Here is a 14,648-nt window from a genome sequence, read left to right as displayed (position 1 = left end):
GTCCAAATATATGGCACAGACTCATTTACAGTTAGACCGACACTGGCCCAGCGCCCCACCTTCTATGCTAAACATCTTTATACCCAAAGCGGATATGGTCCAAAACCTATAGCCTTACTTGTAAACGTGCTCTAATAAAAACTATATTTTAACATATATTATTTTTGTTACCCTTCCTACAACCACTCAAAATACAGTTTCCATACTTACTCTCTTTACTTAGACATATAGGCATGAACATAAACACAAAAAACAACAAGAGTTCGAGTTGAATTTTTAATTTTATTCTGTAGTTGAAAATACAAGCTTTAATATATAGTATATGCAACAAGAAGACTATTAGAAAAGTTTGTGGTATGTATAGATTTGCATATTTACACTTTTTTGCCATTGTTTTCATGTCACCCGTTTCAGGTCACGGCTCTGATGGCTGCCAGATATGCATCCTAAAAAAGAAAATTAGTAGTTTTAATTATTTTCAATACTCACAAATATGTGCTATTAAACCACAAGCCGTTGTAGGTAACCAGGTTTAAACTAACAGAAATATATATTAGGTTTTATTACATTGATCATTGGATATTCTACCCAAAATGCATTTGTATGATATATTAAAATCTTAAAATAGGCAATGACATTTAAAATTAAACTGTATTTACAGCTGAACTGAGCCTGCATAGTGAGGCGATACAATGACATAGAACATAATATAAATTAATGAATAAACCTGAGCGCCCTCAAATGATAAACAAGTTGTTTTTTGTATGTGATTTGTACAGCCGCCAGTTGAAACAGTATGTTAACTCTCAATCATGTATTCTTGGAAATAATTTGAATTGTTACAAAACTCAAAAAAAAAAAAAAAAGAACAAAATGTAAAAGGCACTTAAGGTGACAGATCAAATTTACCTATACACTCACAGTAACTTGGGCCACTTCTATAACTGCAGTTTTATTGTGGAGGTTAAGTGAATAACACTAATTTTACTTTGGAATTTGTTCAGGATATTGAAGTTTTTTTTAAAGTCATTTAAATAAGACATTAGACATTTTAATCTTCCTGTTGTACATACTTTTTTGAAGGATTTGAAAATGTGCATGTGCATTTAATTCAATTATTTCTAAATAAAACTTGGGAATAAACATGAAAAATACAAACACAATTAACTATTTCTAATAAAAAAAAAATGATTCAAAGCCTGCACGTACTGTATAGCAGAACACTATCTTTTTAATGTTTGTTAGTTTATCATGTTCACCATTTTAAACACTTTAAACTTGACACTGAACAGGAATTCAGTGTGTCATGCCCCTTGACAAAAATGGTGCATGTCTTTCACAGCCTCGAAAGTGTTCATGAATTAATCCTGTTCGTCTGCTGGCAGCCAACTTTCACACTGTAGCGTCAAAGTTTTTCTGCGCACAAACGCACACGCATGGGAGGTGTGTTCAGTGAGCCTTGTGCAGGCAGTCTCCCGGTCTCGCACTGGATCCTCCTCAGTAAGTGAGGAAACACTATGAAGCTGCGCAGCTGCACAGAGCCGCTAAACTAGCTCAGCTAACATAGCAAAGACATTAATTTCAGTCATTATTATTAAAACATGTGATAAATGTTATGTTAAGAAGTGGTAAAATACAATTTAACATCCCCATGCAACGTTCCCCACCTGCCATTTTCAGGTCACGGTGGTGGACGGTCCCTTACACACACGTTCAAACGTTCAAACTCGGCTTCCATGGTCTCACCAACCGTTTTAATGAACACAGGAATGTTAAACAATGTTTCTAATATAATTTTTTATATATATTATTATTATCATCATGATTTTACTGAGGCCAGTTTAAAAACATCATATGAAAACCTGAGCAATTAAAAACGAGTGAAAACAGAATGCCCTGAAATAAGCTTGCACACACACAATTTTGGATCCCAAGATTTTTCGAAGTTTTTTTTTGGGTCAAATGTTTTCGAAGTTTTTTTTGGGTCAAAATTTTTTGGAGTCCCAAATTTTTTCGAAGTTTTTTTTTGGGTCAATATTTTTTAGGGACCAAAATTTTGCGAAGTTTTTTTTGGTCAAAATTTTTTTGGGTCCCAAAATTTTTCGAACTTGTTTTTTTTGGGTCAAAATTTTTTGGGTCTAAAATTTTTCGACGTTTTTTTTTGGGTCAAAAATTTTTTGAAGTGTTTTTTGGGTCAAAATTTTTTTGGCTCGAAAATTTTTCGAAATTTTTTTTTGGGTCAAAATTTTTTTGGGTCGAAAATTTTTCAAAGTTTTTTTTTGGGTCAAATTTTTTTGGGTCGAAAATTTTTAGAAGTTTTTTTTTGGGTCAACTTTTTTTGGGTCGAAAATTTTTCGAAGTTTTTTTTGGGTCAAAATTTTTTTGGGTTCAAAATTTTTCGAAGTTTTTTTTGGGGAAAAATTTTTTTGGGTTCAAAATTTTTCGAAGTTTTTTTTTGGGTTCAAAATTTTTCGAAGTTTTTTTTTTGGGTCAAATTTTTTTTGGGTCTAAAATTTTTCGAAGTTTTTTTTGGGTCAAAATATTTTTGGTCCGAAAATTTTTCGAAGTTTTTTTTGGGTCAAAATTTTTTTGGACCGAAAATTTATCGAAATTTTTTTTGGTCCAAAATTTTTTTGGTCCGAAAATTTTTCTAATTTTTTTTGGGTCAAAATTTTTTTTGGTCCGAAAATTTTTTGAAGTTTTTTTTGGTCCAAAATTGTTTTGGTCCGAAAATTTTTCGAAGTTTATTTTGGGTCAAATTTTTTTTGGTCCCAAAATTTTTCGAAGTTTTTTTTGGGTCAAAATTTTTTTGGTCCGAAAATTTTTAGAAGTTTTTTTTGGGTAAAAATTTTTTTGGTCCGAAAATTTTTCGAAGTTTTTTTTGGTCCAAAATTTTTTTGGTCCGAAAATTTTTCGAAGTTTTTTTTGAAGGTCAAATTTTTTTTGGTCTGAAAATTTTTCGAAGCTTTTTTTGGGTCAAAATTTTTCTGGTCCCAAAATTTTTCGAAGTTTTTTTTGGGTCAAAATTTTTTTTGGTCCGAAAATTTTTCAAAGTTTTTTTTGGGTCAAAATTTTTTGATCCGAAAATCTTTCGAAGTTTTTTTTAGTTAAAATTTTTTTGGTCCGAAAATTTTTCGAAGTTTTTTTTGGGTCAAAAATTTTTTTGGGCCCAAAATTTTTCGAAGTTTTTTTTGGTCCAAAATTTTTTTGGTCCAAAATTTTTTGGTCCGAAAATTTTTCTAAGTATTTTTTGGGTGAAAATTTTTTTAATCCGAAAATTTTTTGAAATTTTTTTTGGAACAGAATTTTTTTGGTCCCAAAATTTTTCGAAGTTTTTTTTGGGTGAAAATTTTTTTGGTCCGAAAATTTTTCGAAGTTTTTTTTGGTCCAGAATTTTTTTGGTCCCAAAATTTTTCGAAGTTTTTTTTCTCCAAAAGTTTTTTGGTTAATTCTGAGCAGGCAGAAGTTTTTTTTGGGTCAAAATTTTTTTTGGTCCGAAAATTTTTCAAAGTTTTTTTTGGGTCAAAATTTTTTGATCCGAAAATCTTTCGAAGTTTTTTTTAGTTAAAATTTTTTTGGTCCGAAAATTTTTCGAAGTTTTTTTTGGGTCAAAATTTTTTTTGGTCCAAAATTTTTTTGATCCAAAATTTTTTGGTCCGAAAAATTTTCTAAGTATTTTTTGGGTGAAAATTTTTTTAATCCGAAAATGTTTTGAATTTTTTTTTGGAACAGAATTTTTTTGGTCCCAAAATTTTTCGAAGTTTTTTTGGGGTGAAAATTTTTTTGGTCCGAAAATTTTTCGAAGTTTTTTTTGGTCCAGAATTTTTTTGGTCCCAAAATTTTTCAAAGTTTTTTTTCTCCAAAATTTTTTTGGTTAATTCTGAGCAGGCAGAAGTTTTTTTTGGGTCAAAATATTTTTTGGTCCGAAAATTTTTCAAAGTTTTTTTTGGGTCAAAATTTTTTGATCCGAAAATCTTTCGAAGTTTTTTTTAGTTAAAATTTTTTTGGTCCGAAAATTTTTCGAAGTTTTTTTTGGGTCAAAATTTTTTTTGGGCCCAAAATTTTTCGAAGTTTTTTTTGGTCCGAAATTTTTTTGGTCCAAAATTTTTTGGTCCGAAAATTTTTCTAAGTATTTTTTGGGTGAAAATTTTTTTAATCCGAAAATTTTTTGCATTTTTTTTTGGAACAGAATTTTTTTGGTCCCAAAATTTTTCGAAGTTTTTTTTGGTCCAAAATTTTTTCGAAGTTTTTTTTGGTCCAAAATTTTTTGGTCCGAAAAATTTTCTAAGTATTTTTTGGGTGAAAATTTTTTTAATCCGAAAATTTTTTGAATTTTTTTTTGGAACAGAATTTTTTTGGTCCCAAAATTTTTCGAAGTTTTTTTGGGGTGAAAATTTTTTTGGTCCGAAAATTTTTCGAAGTTTTTTTTGGTCCAGAATTTTTTTGGTCCCAAAATTTTTCAAAGTTTTTTTTCTCCAAAATTTTTTTGGTTAATTCTGAGCAGGCAGAAGTTTTTTTTGGGTCAAAATATTTTTTGGTCCGAAAATTTTTCAAAGTTTTTTTTGGGTCAAAATTTTTTGATCCGAAAATCTTTCGAAGTTTTTTTTAGTTAAAATTTTTTTGGTCCGAAAATTTTTCGAAGTTTTTTTTGGGTCAAAATTTTTTTTGGGCCCAAAATTTTTCGAAGTTTTTTTTGGTCCAAAATTTTTTTGGTCCAAAATTTTTTGGTCCGAAAATTTTTCTAAGTATTTTTTGGGTGAAAATTTTTTTAATCCGAAAATTTTTTGCATTTTTTTTTTGGAACAGAATTTTTTTGGTCCCAAAATTTTTCGAAGTTTTTTTTGGTCCAAAATTTTTTCGAAGTTTTTTTTGGTCCAAAATTTTTTTGGTCCCAAAATTTTTCGAAGTTTTTTTTGGTCCAAAATTTTTTTGGTCCAAAATTTTTTTGGTCCGAAAATTTTTCGAAGTTTTTTTTGGGTCAAAATTTTTTTTGGTCCGAAAATTTTTCAAAGTTTTTTTTGGTCCAGAATTTTTTTGGTCCCAAAATTTTTCGAAGTTTTTTTTGGTCCCAAAATGTTTCGAAGTTTTTTTTCTCCAAAATGTTTTTGGTTAATTCTGAGCAGTCACCATAGTCTAGATGGAAACAGGGGTCCACGAGCACATAGTGGATTTTTTTTCGCCACCTGTTTTTTCTTAATCTTTGAAGTGTCTATTTTAAGATTCTGACAGGTAACAGGATGAAATAATGTCCCATGACATTTATTTTTAACCCTTTAATGCATCTATGCTAATTCTGAACGGGAAAAAAAATATGAAGAAAATGGCATAGCTCCTTGAGTTAACAACCTATACAGACAAATGAGCACACTTTTCCATACAATTCTGGGCCAAGGAATTTAACCGAATGGTTATTTTTAAGTTTTTTACACATTTTGACTTGATTTTGGGACAAAAATATAAAAAAAATGCAAAAAAATGTAAATTTGCCTGTATGTTTTCACATTACACTAAAATCATGTGCATTAAATATAAACATCTTGGGGTTTTTCTTAAACTTTGAAGTGTCTACTTTAAGATTATGACAAGTAACAGGACAAAAAATGTCCTGTGGGGCTTATTTTTAACCCTTTACTACACCTATCCCAATTTCGAACCTGAAAAAAATATTAATTAATTGGCATAGCTCCTTAAGTTAACAACCTATACAGACAAATGAGCACACTTTTCCACACAATTCTGGGCCAAGGAATTTAATGGAATGGTTATTTTTAAGTTTTTTACACATTTTGACTTAATTCTAGGACAAAAATATCAAAAATTAGCAGAAAATGTTAATTTGCCTGTATGTTTTCACATTACACTAAAATCATGCGCATTAAATAAAAACATCCTGATATTTTTCTTAATCATTAAAGTGTCTTCTTTAAGATTCTGACAGGTAACAGGACAAAAAATGTCCTGTGGGGCTTATTTTTAACTTTTTACTACATCTATCCCAATGCCGAACCTGAAAAATAATCAAGAAATTGGCATAGCTCCTTGAGTTTACAACCTATACAGACAAATGAGCACACTTTTCCATACAATTCTGGGCCAAGGAATTCAATAAAATGGTTATTTTTAAGATTTTGACACATTTTGACTTAATTCTGGGACAAAGAGATAAAAAAAATAGCAGAAAATGTTAAGGTCGCATGTAGGTTTTTACATTATACTAAAATCCTGTGCACTGGATAAAAACATTCTGAGATTTTTCTTAATCCTTGAAGTGTCTACTTTAAGATTCTGACAGGTAACAGGACAAAAAATGTCCCGTGGGGCTTATTTTTAACCCTTTACTACACCTATACCAAATCCGAACCTAAAAAAATATGTAGAAATTGGCATAGCTCCTTCAGCTAAAGCCCTATACAGTCAAATGAGCACACTTTTCCATACAATTATGGGCCAATGAATTCCATAGAATGGTTATTTTGAAGTTTTTGACACACTTTGATTCAATTCTGGTGATACTGTGACATAGAGCTTACCCATGATGCAATGGGGTGTAGTTGAACTTTTTAATTTGATTAATAATTAGGGAATTGTGTATGGAGGATTTTTTCTGAGGTAATGGGGTGTTAGTTTGTGGTGAAATAGATGTTTTAGGGTTGTTGTATTGCGTTTTTTGGTGTTTTTGGTTAATTCTGAGCAGTCACCATGAAGAAGTAAAGCGTGGGGGGACCTTGCTTTAAAAGGCCCCCGTCTCCCAGGCTCTAATGTATTGGCTCTGTAGTCATTACTGAACACTGGGAAACTGGTACTTATCTAAAGTATGTGAAATCAAAAACACAAGGGAAATATAATGGGAAGAACTGGGTATTCAGGGAAATGAATGAAATTCATTATTATTTTTTTTCACATTTTTTAATCTCTTTTACAAAAGTTTACTTATTTTACAATATCCATCCCACTTTCAAATACATGTTTTCACGAGCTCTTTAGTGAGTAAGTTTAGTGCCTTTCTGGCACTGACTTCGTATTTACAGTGTACCTTTTAATATATAAAATAGGAACACACACTGAGCCACACATGGTCATGTGATACTGTGACATAGAGCTTACCCATGATGCAATGGGGTGTAGTTGAACTTTTTAATTTGATTAATAATTAGGGAATTGTGTATGGAGGATTTTTTCTGAGGTAATGGGGTGTTAGTTTGTGGTGAAATAGATGTTTTAGGGTTGTTGTATTGCGTTTTTTGGTGTTTTTGGTTAATTCTGAGCAGTCACCATGAAGAAGTAAAGCGTGGGGGGACCGTGCTTTAAAAGGCCCCCGTCTCCCAGGCTCTAATGTATTGGCTCTGTAGTCATTACTGAACACTGGGAAACTGGTACTTGTCTAAAGTATGTGAAATCAAAAACACAAGGGAAATATAATGGGAAGAACTGGGTATTCAGGGAAAAGAGTGAAATTTATTATTATTATTTTTTCACATTTTTTAATCTCTTTTACAAAAGTTTACTTATTTTACAATATCCATCCCACTTTCAAATACATGTTTTCACGAGCTCTTTAGTGAGTAAGTTTAGTGCCTTTCTGGCACTGACTTCGTATTTACAGTGTACCTTTTAATATATAAAATAGGAACACACACTGAGCCACACATGGTCATGTGATACTGTGACATAGAGCTTACCCATGATGCAATGGGGTGTAGTTGAACTTTTTAATTTGATTAATAATTAGGGAATTGTGTATGGAGGATTTTTTCTGAGGTAATGGGGTGTTAGTTTGTGGTGAAATAGATGTTTTAGGGTTGTTGTATTGCGTTTTTTGGTGTTTTTGGTTAATTCTGAGCAGTCACCATGAAGAAGTAAAGCGTGGGGGGACCGTGCTTTAAAAGGCCCCCGTCTCCCAGGCTCTAATGTATTGGCTCTGTAGTCATTACTGAACACTGGGAAACTGGTACTTGTCTAAAGTATGTGAAATCAAAAACACAAGGGAAATATAATGGGAAGAACTGGGTATTCAGGGAAATGAGTGAAATTCATTATTATTTTTTTTTTCACATTTTTTAATCTCTTTTACAAAAGTTTACTTATTTTACAATATCCATCCCACTTTCAAATACATGTTTTCATGAGCTCTTTAGTGAGTAAGTTTAGTGCTTTTCTGGCACTGACTTCGTATTTACAGTGTACCTTTTAATATATAAAATAGGAACACACACTGAGCCACACATGGTCATGTGATACTGTGACATAGAGCTTACCCATGATGCAATGGGGTGTAGTTGAACTTTTTAATTTGATTAATAATTAGGGAATTGTGTATGGAGGATTTTTTCTGAGGTAATGGGGTGTTAGTTTGTGGTGAAATAGACGTTTTAGGGTTGTTGTATTGCGTTTTTTGGTGTTTTTGGTTAATTCTGAGCAGTCACCATGAAGAAGTAAAGCGTGGGGGGACCGTGCTTTAAAAGGCCCCCGTCTCCCAGGCTCTAATGTATTGGCTCTGTAGTCATTACTGAACACTGGGAAACTTGTACTTGTCTAAAGTATGTGAAATCAAAAACACAAGGGAAATATAATGGGAAGAACTGGGTATTCAGGGAAATGAATGAAATTCATTCTTATTTTTTTTCACATTTTTTAATCTCTTTTACAAAAGTTTACTTATTTTACAATATCCATCCCACTTTCAAATACATGTTTTCACGAGCTCTTTAGTGAGTAAGTTTAGTGCCTTTCTGGCACTGACTTCGTATTTACAGTGTACCTTTTAATATATAAAATAGGAACACACACTGAGCCACACATGGTCATGTGATACTGTGACATAGAGCTTACCCATGATGCAATGGGGTGTAGTTGAACTTTTTAATTTGATTAATAATTAGGGAATTGTGTATGGAGGATTTTTTCTGAGGTAATGGGGTGTTAGTTTGTGGTGAAATAGATGTTTTAGGGTTGTTGTATTGCGTTTTTTGGTGTTTTTGGTTAATTCTGAGCAGTCACCATGAAGAAGTAAAGCGTGGGGGGACCGTGCTTTAAAAGGCCCCCGTCTCCCAGGCTCTAATGTATTGGCTCTGTAGTCATTACTGAACACTGGGAAACTGGTACTTGTCTAAAGTATGTGAAATCAAAAACACAAGGGAAATATAATGGGAAGAACTGGGTATTCAGGGAAATGAGTGAAATTCATTATTTTTTTTTTCACATTTTTTAATCTCTTTTACAAAAGTTTACTTATTTTACAATATCCATCCCACTTTCAAATACATGTTTTCATGAGCTCTGTAGTGAGTAAGTTTAGTGCTTTTCTGGCACTGACTTCGTATTTACAGTGTACCTTTTAATATATAAAATAGGAACACACACTGAGCCACACATGGTCATGTGATACTGTGACATAGAGCTTACCCATGATGCAATGGGGTGTAGTTGAACTTTTTAATTTGATTAATAATTAGGGAATTGTGTATGGAGGGCTTTTTCTGAGGTAATGGGGTGTTAGTTTGTGGTGAAATAGATGTTTTAGGGTTGTTGTATTGCGTTTTTTGGTGTTTTTGGTTAATTCTGAGCAGTCACCATGAAGAAGTAAAGCGTGGGGGGACCGTGCTTTAAAAGGCCCCCGTCTCCCAGGCTCTAATGTATTGGCTCTGTAGTCATTACTGAACACTGGGAAACTGGTACTTGTCTAAAGTATGTGAAATCAAAAACACAAGGGAAATATAATGGGAAGAACTGGGTATTCAGGGAAATGAATGAAATTCATTCTTATTTTTTTTTTCACATTTTTTAATCTCTTTTACAAAAGTTTACTTATTTTACAATATCCATCCCACTTTCAAATACATGTTTTCACGAGCTCTTTAGTGAGTAAGTTTAGTGCCTTTCTGGCACTGACTTCGTATTTACAGTGTACCTTTTAATATATAAAATAGGAACACACACTGAGCCACACATGGTCATGTGATACTGTGACATAGAGCTTACCCATGATGCAATGGGGTGTAGTTGAACTTTTTAATTTGATTAATAATTAGGGAATTGTGTATGGAGGATTTTTTCTGAGGTAATGGGGTGTTAGTTTGTGGTGAAATAGATGTTTTAGGGTTGTTGTATTGCGTTTTTTGGTGTTTTTGGTTAATTCTGAGCAGTCACCATGAAGAAGTAAAGCGTGGGGGGACCGTGCTTTAAAAGGCCCCCGTCTCCCAGGCTCTAATGTATTGGCTCTGTAGTCATTACTGAACACTGGGAAACTGGTACTTGTCTAAAGTATGTGAAATCAAAAACACAAGGGAAATATAATGGGAAGAACTGGGTATTCAGGGAAATGAGTGAAATTCATTCTTATTTTTTTTTTCACATTTTTTAATCTCTTTTACAAAAGTTTACTTATTTTACAATATCCATCCCACTTTCAAATACATGTTTTCACGAGCTCTTTAGTGAGTAAGTTTAGTGCTTTTCTGGCACTGACTTCGTATTTACAGTGTACCTTTTAATATATAAAATAGGAACACACACTGAGCCACACATGGTCATGTGATACTGTGACATAGAGCTTACCCATGATGCAATGGGGTGTAGTTGAACTTTTTAATTTGATTAATAATTAGGAAATTGTATATGGAGGATTTTTTCTGAGGTAATGGGGTGTTAGTTTGTGGTGAAATAGATGTTTTAGGGTTGTTGTATTGCGTCTTTTGGTGTTTTTGGTTAATTCTGAGCAGTCACCATGAAGAAGTAAAGCGTGGGGGGACCGTGCTTTAAAAGGCCCCCGTCTCCCAGGCTCTAATGTATTGGCTCTGTAGTCATTACTGAACACTGGGAAACTGGTACTTGTCTAAAGTATGTGAAATCAAAAACACAAGGGAAATATAATGGGAAGAACTGGGTATTCAGGGAAATGAATGAAATTCATTCTTATTTTTTTTTTCACATTTTTTAATCTCTTTTACAAAAGTTTACTTATTTTACAATATCCGTCCCACTTTCAAATACATGTTTTCACGAGCTCTTTAGTGAGTAAGTTTAGTGCCTTTCTGGCACTGACTTCGTATTTACAGTGTACCTTTTAATATATAAAATAGGAACACACACTGAGCCACACATGGTCATGTGATACTGTGACATAGAGCTTACCCATGATGCAATGGGGTGTAGTTGAACTTTTTAATTTGATTAATAATTAGGGAATTGTGTATGGAGGATTTTTTCTGAGGTAATGGGGTGTTAGTTTGTGGTGAAATAGATGTTTTAGGGTTGTTGTATTGCGTTTTTTGGTGTTTTTGGTTAATTCTGAGCAGTCACCATGAAGAAGTAAAGCGTGGGGGGACCGTGCTTTAAAAGGCCCCCGTCTCCCAGGCTCTAATGTATTGGCTCTGTAGTCATTACTGAACACTGGGAAACTGGTACTTGTCTAAAGTATGTGAAATCAAAAACACAAGGGAAATATAATGGGAAGAACTGGGTATTCAGGGAAATGAGTGAAATTCATTATTTTTTTTTTCACATTTTTTAATCTCTTTTACAAAAGTTTACTTATTTTACAATATCCATCCCACTTTCAAATACATGTTTTCATGAGCTCTGTAGTGAGTAAGTTTAGTGCTTTTCTGGCACTGACTTCGTATTTACAGTGTACCTTTTAATATATAAAATAGGAACACACACTGAGCCACACATGGTCATGTGATACTGTGACATAGAGCTTACCCATGATGCAATGGGGTGTAGTTGAACTTTTTAATTTGATTAATAATTAGGGAATTGTGTATGGAGGGCTTTTTCTGAGGTAATGGGGTGTTAGTTTGTGGTGAAATAGATGTTTTAGGGTTGTTGTATTGCGTTTTTTGGTGTTTTTGGTTAATTCTGAGCAGTCACCATGAAGAAGTAAAGCGTGGGGGGACCGTGCTTTAAAAGGCCCCCGTCTCCCAGGCTCTAATGTATTGGCTCTGTAGTCATTACTGAACACTGGGAAACTGGTACTTGTCTAAAGTATGTGAAATCAAAAACACAAGGGAAATATAATGGGAAGAACTGGGTATTCAGGGAAATGAATGAAATTCATTCTTATTTTTTTTTTCACATTTTTTAATCTCTTTTACAAAAGTTTACTTATTTTACAATATCCATCCCACTTTCAAATACATGTTTTCACGAGCTCTTTAGTGAGTAAGTTTAGTGCCTTTCTGGCACTGACTTCGTATTTACAGTGTACCTTTTAATATATAAAATAGGAACACACACTGAGCCACACATGGTCATGTGATACTGTGACATAGAGCTTACCCATGATGCAATGGGGTGTAGTTGAACTTTTTAATTTGATTAATAATTAGGGAATTGTGTATGGAGGATTTTTTCTGAGGTAATGGGGTGTTAGTTTGTGGTGAAATAGATGTTTTAGGGTTGTTGTATTGCGTTTTTTGGTGTTTTTGGTTAATTCTGAGCAGTCACCATGAAGAAGTAAAGCGTGGGGGGACCGTGCTTTAAAAGGCCCCCGTCTCCCAGGCTCTAATGTATTGGCTCTGTAGTCATTACTGAACACTGGGAAACTGGTACTTGTCTAAAGTATGTGAAATCAAAAACACAAGGGAAATATAATGGGAAGAACTGGGTATTCAGGGAAATGAGTGAAATTCATTCTTATTTTTTTTTTCACATTTTTTAATCTCTTTTACAAAAGTTTACTTATTTTACAATATCCATCCCACTTTCAAATACATGTTTTCACGAGCTCTTTAGTGAGTAAGTTTAGTGCTTTTCTGGCACTGACTTCGTATTTACAGTGTACCTTTTAATATATAAAATAGGAACACACACTGAGCCACACATGGTCATGTGATACTGTGACATAGAGCTTACCCATGATGCAATGGGGTGTAGTTGAACTTTTTAATTTGATTAATAATTAGGAAATTGTATATGGAGGATTTTTTCTGAGGTAATGGGGTGTTAGTTTGTGGTGAAATAGATGTTTTAGGGTTGTTGTATTGCGTCTTTTGGTGTTTTTGGTTAATTCTGAGCAGTCACCATGAAGAAGTAAAGCGTGGGGGGACCGTGCTTTAAAAGGCCCCCGTCTCCCAGGCTCTAATGTATTGGCTCTGTAGTCATTACTGAACACTGGGAAACTGGTACTTGTCTAAAGTATGTGAAATCAAAAACACAAGGGAAATATAATGGGAAGAACTGGGTATTCAGGGAAATGAATGAAATTCATTCTTATTTTTTTTTTCACATTTTTTAATCTCTTTTACAAAAGTTTACTTATTTTACAATATCCGTCCCACTTTCAAATACATGTTTTCACGAGCTCTTTAGTGAGTAAGTTTAGTGCCTTTCTGGCACTGACTTCGTATTTACAGTGTACCTTTTAATATATAAAATAGGAACACACACTGAGCCACACATGGTCATGTGATACTGTGACATAGAGCTTACCCATGATGCAATGGGGTGTAGTTGAACTTTTTAATTTGATTAATAATTAGGGAATTGTGTATGGAGGATTTTTTCTGAGGTAATGGGGTGTTAGTTTGTGGTGAAATAGATGTTTTAGGGTTGTTGTATTGCGTTTTTTGGTGTTTTTGGTTAATTCTGAGCAGTCACCATGAAGAAGTAAAGCGTGGGGGGACCGTGCTTTAAAAGGCCCCCGTCTCCCAGGCTCTAATGTATTGGCTCTGTAGTCATTACTGAACACTGGGAAACTGGTACTTGTCTAAAGTATGTGAAATCAAAAACACAAGGGAAATATAATGGGAAGAACTGGGTATTCAGGGAAATGAGTGAAATTCATTATTTTTTTTTTCACATTTTTTAATCTCTTTTACAAAAGTTTACTTATTTTACAATATCCATCCCACTTTCAAATACATGTTTTCATGAGCTCTGTAGTGAGTAAGTTTAGTGCTTTTCTGGCACTGACTTCGTATTTACAGTGTACCTTTTAATATATAAAATAGGAACACACACTGAGCCACACATGGTCATGTGATACTGTGACATAGAGCTTACCCATGATGCAATGGGGTGTAGTTGAACTTTTTAATTTGATTAATAATTAGGGAATTGTGTATGGAGGGCTTTTTCTGAGGTAATGGGGTGTTAGTTTGTGGTGAAATAGATGTTTTAGGGTTGTTGTATTGCGTTTTTTGGTGTTTTTGGTTAATTCTGAGCAGTCACCATGAAGAAGTAAAGCGTGGGGGGACCGTGCTTTAAAAGGCCCCCGTCTCCCAGGCTCTAATGTATTGGCTCTGTAGTCATTACTGAACACTGGGAAACTGGTACTTGTCTAAAGTATGTGAAATCAAAAACACAAGGGAAATATAATGGGAAGAACTGGGTATTCAGGGAAATGAATGAAATTCATTCTTATTTTTTTTTTCACATTTTTTAATCTCTTTTACAAAAGTTTACTTATTTTACAATATCCATCCCACTTTCAAATACATGTTTTCACGAGCTCTTTAGTGAGTAAGTTTAGTGCCTTTCTGGCACTGACTTCGTATTTACAGTGTACCTTTTAATATATAAAATAGGAACACACACTGAGCCACACATGGTCATGTGATACTGTGACATAGAGCTTACCCATGATGCAATGGGGTGTAGTTGAACTTTTTAATTTGATTAATAATTAGGGAATTGTGTATGGAGGA

Source organism: Astyanax mexicanus, chromosome 6 (assembly GCF_023375975.1).
Source record: "Astyanax mexicanus isolate ESR-SI-001 chromosome 6, AstMex3_surface, whole genome shotgun sequence".
NCBI lineage: Eukaryota > Metazoa > Chordata > Actinopteri > Characiformes > Acestrorhamphidae > Astyanax > Astyanax mexicanus.
The sequence above is the reverse complement of the archived record's forward strand: the minus strand, read 5'-3'. Positions refer to the sequence as shown.